This window comes from Mastomys coucha, unplaced genomic scaffold (assembly GCF_008632895.1).
Source record: "Mastomys coucha isolate ucsf_1 unplaced genomic scaffold, UCSF_Mcou_1 pScaffold2, whole genome shotgun sequence".
In the NCBI taxonomy this organism is placed as follows: domain Eukaryota; kingdom Metazoa; phylum Chordata; class Mammalia; order Rodentia; family Muridae; genus Mastomys; species Mastomys coucha.
The window spans coordinates 13,389,028-13,395,393 of NW_022196902.1; the positions used below are offsets into that span (position 1 = coordinate 13,389,028).

The following is a 6,366-nucleotide window of genomic DNA, read 5'->3' on the forward strand; positions in this document are numbered from 1 at the left end:
GTGGTGGTGGTGGTGGAGGTTGTTGTTGTTGTTGTTGTTTAAACTTTATGAAGGGGGAACTTTGGTATCTGGCCTGGACCCAGCCAACCCTCTACCTCATAAGCCAACAGACCTGCTTTATAAAATGTCTCTTAACCCTGTTGACTGCTGCTTGTTTCGTGTGCTTGAGGAATTGATGTTAGTTAGCAAAAACCATAGAAAATTAACTACTGCTCATGTTCTGGTTGGTACTTAGAAGTCACAGTGATGCAGTCAATGGTAGTACTGATTTTAACAGTTTTGAGTAGTTTTGATTTTTAGGAAATGTAAAGGGGAATGAGCCTTTTCTCATTTAAGGGTCTTTTTTATTCAGATGAATCATGAAATAAAATGTCTTTCTCAACGTATTGGAACAAGACACTGTGCCTTAAACATTTGGCACCTAGTGAGCCTTCTCTGTTTGCTGTCTCCCTATTATGGTAGGTGTGTCTAAGCAGCCACCACCACATGCTTCTTATCTTAATGCAGAGAATTTCTTTATAGTCCATGTGACCTGATTTGGGAAGAATTGTTCCCTCATGATGGGAGATTAGGAAATAGCTCATGCTCAAAAGAGGAAGAAGAAGATGCAGTCACTCTTCTGTTTTCAGGAATTGTAAAGGGGCGGGTTGAGCAGGGGGCGGGCCAAGATGGCTCTGCTGATAAAGGCAGTTTCTGCCAAGCCTGACTACCTGAGCTCAGTCCTGGGTCCACAGAGTCAAAGCAGGGAGCTGATTCCAGCAGCTTGTTCTCTGATCTCCACACTCACTCTCTGTAATGCACACACACATCCTCACAGCTGTGTGCACACTTGCACACACAAGTAATTGATATGAGTTTTTTTAATGGAGGATTACTTTGGTATTTCTACCACCTGGCTTGCCTACGATCCATGTCTGTGCTTTCCAAGCCAAGCCACTTAGTCCCTCAAGAAGTCAGTTCCCACAAGCACCGTTACTTAACATAAATCGCACTTGGAGTCTTTGTCACATGTGTCTACTTTAGCCACTTCTGTTCTGTGTTTATTCATTGCTGTGCAGTGTCAGGTGTTGGTTACCTGCCTCAGTGGGGCAGTGTCTTGTCATCTTTTTGTCGGTTCCTTTTGTCTCACTACCACATTCCCTAACACCTCACCAAAGAAAATAACACCACATTTCTCAAGCTGTCACTCTAGTCCTCCAAGTTGACTCTGGCTCCTGCTTTCTGCAAGAAAACATGCATCCAGCAAGTTTTCATTCTGGTTCTCTCTGTAGTTCTGTAAGTTTACCCTTTCTACGGCTATTTTGAGAAATCAGCATTTCCTTGTATAGAAAACTCTTTGATTATTTTCTGCTTTCATTCTCCTGGTCCTCGAGCTCTACCTGAGGACTCCCGTTCTCACTGGACACTGCTTTGGCATCTTCCCATTTGTTTAACACTTTTAAGAATGCCTGTTGTTTTCTCTGGTACTGCAGAAGAGTGGAATCTGAATGGTAATGACCAATAAATCAGAAATAGTCGCTGCATTATAGCCTAAAGAATGGAAGTGGCATTAGTCACATAAAATCACAAAATTAAACATAAGTAATAAAAGATAGTGACAGGAAACTGTAGGGTCATTTGTGAAAACCACAAGCTATCATTGGGGAATGCCTTTGAAACAGGAGAACCAGCCTGTGAAGACCCTAACATGGCCCAGCGCAGCATCATGGTAGGAGGGAGAGATAAAGGAGAAAAAAGAGTCTCAGAAGCCTTCATACATGTGTGGTAGGAGCCTTCAGAGTGTGAAAAGTAGAGAGGTGACATGATTAAATTGCTATTTCAAAAGCAATTCTCTGACTAGAGGGGTAGCTCAGTGAGTGGTAAAGCGTTTGCTCAGCCCTGGGTCTGATCCCCAATAATTACACCAGAAAAAAAAGTAAGAAAAAAAAAGCAATCTCACTCTAAGGTAGAGGTGGGAGGTGCCTGAGTAGTAGACCCTATACTTAGCCTTGAGTTAGAGTCTGTTGTGTCAAAATTCCTGAAAGAAAGTATTGTAAAGGATGAAGGATTTACTCTGGCTCACAGCTCCTGCCTTTCAGCCAGCGATCTGCAAGTTCCAGAGTTTGGGGGCCTGGGGTGCAGTAGTATTCTTATAGAGAAGGCATGATGGATCAGAGCTGCTCACCTGGCAGGCCTGGAAGCAAAGACGGAATGAGGAAGGGACTAGAAGTAGGGTACACTCTTCTAGGCAGTGACCCAGGTGGCTGTCCTCCACCAAAGATCATACTGATCACAGAAATGCCATTAAATTTTCCATCAATCATCATATTAATCCTCCAATGGGAAGCATTTTTGTACCCTAACTGTAACAAATACCAACAACGAAAGGTCGCTCGAGAATCTCTGGTGAGCCTAGAAAGGGTTGCAGAGTACTTCGGTCCATAAACACACTACCTATTTCCCTGTATACCAGAGAAACCAGGACATGGAAACTTGTAAAAGAGAGTTAATTTATTTACAGTTTGGACAAAACAGAGAGGAGAAAGATATCTAAATGCCTGCAGCCATCTTACTGTATGTAGCAAGCCAGGAAACAAAGGCCAGATGTGTGTAGATAACTGTGAGACAAGAGATCCCAGGTTGCCACCACCCCACCCCACCCCGCCTCTGTTGTGGTTCACAACTTCTTGTTCAAGTCTGTAGATGGAAGGAGAATCTTAAAGATCCCCTGAGTTATTTGTTTAAGAGAAAAGAATAGGAAAGAGGGTGTGAGATCCTATCCATCCCTGGCCTACTAGAGTTCCTTGCCCTTAGGACCATTTGTATGGAGTGAGGGCCCTCTGTATAGAGATTGGCTTCAGACTTGGCTCCTGTGTACTTTGTAGATATTCTGATTTTGCAAGTAAGAGGGTGACAGCTTGACTGCCAGAGGAGAGTGGACAGGTCTCGCTCTGTTAGAATGTGTCCCCCATCAGCACTTTGCATAAATGCTTCATTCACATGGTAAAAGAACCATTAAAGCCATGTCAGACATGACTAGGAAATCTGTCCTAATCCCAAACAGCTTCAGTCAACTTTTTTTTTAAATGAAACTCAAACAGCAACTTTTAAAAGCCAGCATTTTAATACAACATCCCAAAGATAGAGTAATTTGTCACATGCTAACGAATGACACAAAGAAAATGCTGTTTGCTTCTTTTCATTCCATAATGAAAATGTTTTCATCTGTAAATACAAAAAAAAGTGTATATACAGTAAATACACAATTCATAACACAGTTACCTCACACCTGAGCTGTGTTCAGACATTTCCTGGCCCTGTGTGGCAGAAACAGTATAGTGTAGCACTGCAGTGTGTGTGCTGTGGGCTTTAGCACCACGGCTGCTTGCTTGGTAGAGGGTACATGATGCTGCACACATGAGGGCTCAGGGCGACACAGGAGGGCTCAGGACACAGCACACGTGTCATCGCACAACACACGTGTATGCTAACAGAAACACCTCAGACTCAGCTCCCATTTGACTTTTACTTCATTTTGGCCATTCCACAACAGAACCTTTTCCCGTCCCTCTTTTCATATATATATATTTACATTTAGTTGCAGGGCTGTGACCTACAGTTTGAAACTATGGGATCTACACCATTGGCAAGGGTGTGCCAGGCCTTACAAACCTAGTTTTTACCCAGAATTATTCTACTTATGCATGTTGGCACTTGAGGCTTCAAACAAAATCATACTGAAAATTATTTTACTATGATGTCAGTTTTAGCAAACTTGGCGTCGCCCTCCAGCTGCTCCCTATATCCTTGGTGACTCTGGGCCTCCATTTCCTCATCTGTAGAAATTAGTGCAATGCTGTGGGACCTTATACATTTATGCTGACCCCAGTTCTAGTTAACAAAGCCCCAAGAGAGGTGGGCCACACACATTAATACAGAACCATCTACCTCTCATTGGCAACCTCCCTCTCTTGTATCTGTGTTCTAAAAATAAAAAAAAAAAAAAATTGGCACAAAGTAGAAATGAACCATTTGAGATGGTAAATGTATCAGTGGGCGCATAACAGCATGTAAACTAAAGCTATGCTGTCTCACAAGTCTGCCTTCCATGGTGCTGCTGTGTTAGTTACAACGTATACGGATTGAATATCCATATGATTTTCCATCGTTCCTCAAGTTTTTACAAGTGTCTATTCCGGTGAGTTGTTTGCATGCCTGTTTCTCTTTTGCAACGCTGTTTTAAGTTGTTTTTTTTTTTTCCTGATAAATCTCCACATAATCACTCTATTTATCATTCATTTCCTGTGTAAGCCTCATTGCATCCTAACCTGCCAATCATCCCAAAGAGGCTGTGAGGGTTTGGGAAGCAGGCACCCGTAGGCTCGTCCTGCCATTCCTCATCCTCACTTTGCTCATCTTCCTCTCTCCATCCCTCCTCTCCAAATCAAGGGTGTCCATGAAGAGGAAATGAAGTCACAAAACAACTGAGAGGTGTGTGTGGAAAGGAGGGAAGGAAGGGCCGCCGTGCTCCTTGGCCTCGCTGATGGTGGGGGGCACTTGTGGGCTGATTGCCGTCTAGCAGTGGGGGCTTTTGTTTAAAGATAAAATAAAACAGCTGACAGAGAGCTCCTTGTTCCCCTCCTACTGCCTCCATGAGCACTTCCCATATGGTTGCTGCTGCCGAGACCAAGGGATGAGTGAGTAAAGGTTAGAGTGAAGTGTGAGTCCTAAGTAAGACTTCTTACACTGAAGGTTTATAGCATTTGAACATAGCCTAAGCCACTTTGCATCATGGAAAAAAGAATGAGGTATACGGTGGTGGTTATAAAAGAATGAGGTATACCAGTGATGGTTATGTAAGAACACAACGAGAAACATGGCATGGACAATATTTAATCTGTTTCCTATCTTCTATTACATTTGTTTTTGACTTGCTGCACATACTGCGTTCTGATTAAATCTGAGGGTATCCTAGCATCCCACTCTGTTATAAGCAGGACCTAAGACCCTTACAGAGTGCCACTGGCTCAGCGGGGAGACTGCCTGTTTCTCTGGTCAGAACAGATGCAGATGATGGGAATTAAATTAGAGCGGCATGTCGGCAGTGGTTTTACCATGCTTTATAAGCATATAATATTTTTGGTAAAATGCTGGCCTTTCTTGGACAAAGAGGTAGAAATGATACTTAAACTTTGTAAAGAATTTTTAAAATTCAAACCTCTCATTTAATTCAGTTAATGTGTTTGGAGCTAATGTGTTCATGAGGAAGCTGGGGAAGTTCTGTGAGGATTAATGCTGAGTTTGGCTTTGATCCTTTTTGTTGCTTGTTGTGCTATGGGGTGAGGACAGGCTAGGGATTTAACAATTTGAACTAGTCTTAGCATTGAAATTGACTTTGAGTGTGAATTTTTTCTCAGTGCATTTTAACTGAGTCTTATCAAGTATAGTGGCAAGGGCACACCAAGGTGCCATTAGTTCTTGCATTGCTGGGGTTACTCGCTACAGTACCCAGCTTTCACCCCCGCCTTGTCTGTCTGTAATTCTCACCTCAAATGTTTGATTTAAAGCCACTTGATAGTAAACACATGACCATAGTCAAGAAGAGCAGTCGTCTTAAAGTCTTTATAATAAGTACTGCTTGTTGGAAGGTACCTGGTGACAAAGCTTGCCAACGTGCAATCTCCAGAAATCTGATTATGAAGGAGGAATGTGGAGACAGAGTGAGCAGCAGTTGCAAGAAGACAGGAACGTAGTAGTTCTCAAGCAAGGTTGAAAGAAAAGCTGTGTTCTTTTCTTTCATCTAGTTTTTCTTCTTGTCTTCTGAATGACTTTAATTTAAATAACTGTGTAGATGACTTTCACCTGGATATTATTCAGTAATTTATTGTCTTATTTTGAGTGTCAAATGGATCTTTTCTATAACATCTGATTTTTTTCGATTCAGTCTGATTCCTGGCAGTACTGGGTGGATTTATAAAGTCCTGTGCCACAGTAGACCCCATTTCCTCATTGAACTTTGGGTTGGAACTAATGCTCCAAATTCTAGAAGGGACTAGCACTTGGAATATAAGTTGGTACCTCCTCCACGAGTACATATTCAATTCTTTTCTCAAAGGTACCATTAAGAAAGCAAGATTTACTGAGCAAATTTGTAAAAGATTCAAAGTTCAACTTCAGAATCTTGCATTCAGTTCAGTTGAGCCTCACTTAAAAACATGGATGGGCTGAGGAGACCAGTGAGAAAAACAGTGAGGAAAGACATGTGAAGCTTAGGTGACAGACCACAGCACTGAGTTAGCCTCAGCTTGCTCACAACCTCTCCCTTGGTTTCCTTGTGGGCTTTTTGTTCTTGTTGTTAATGATTCTGTTTGTTTGGGAAGTTTTTTT

At 42.2% G+C, this 6,366-nt stretch overlaps 1 protein-coding gene across 5 annotated transcripts in view; it reads left to right on the plus strand.

Moving 5' to 3' along the window:
- Ahi1 (Abelson helper integration site 1) overlaps positions 1 to 6,366 on the plus strand; it is a 141,471-nt gene that overhangs the window by 122,520 nt on the left and 12,585 nt on the right. The window contains exon 22 of one of the 5 annotated variants that reach the window (XR_004121562.1): positions 4,429 to 4,470. The exons of the other annotated variants lie outside the window; for them this stretch is intronic. The gene's annotated coding sequence lies outside the window, so the exon portion shown is untranslated. The remainder of the gene's footprint in view (positions 1 to 4,428; positions 4,471 to 6,366) is intronic. 5 annotated transcript variants of the gene reach the window in all.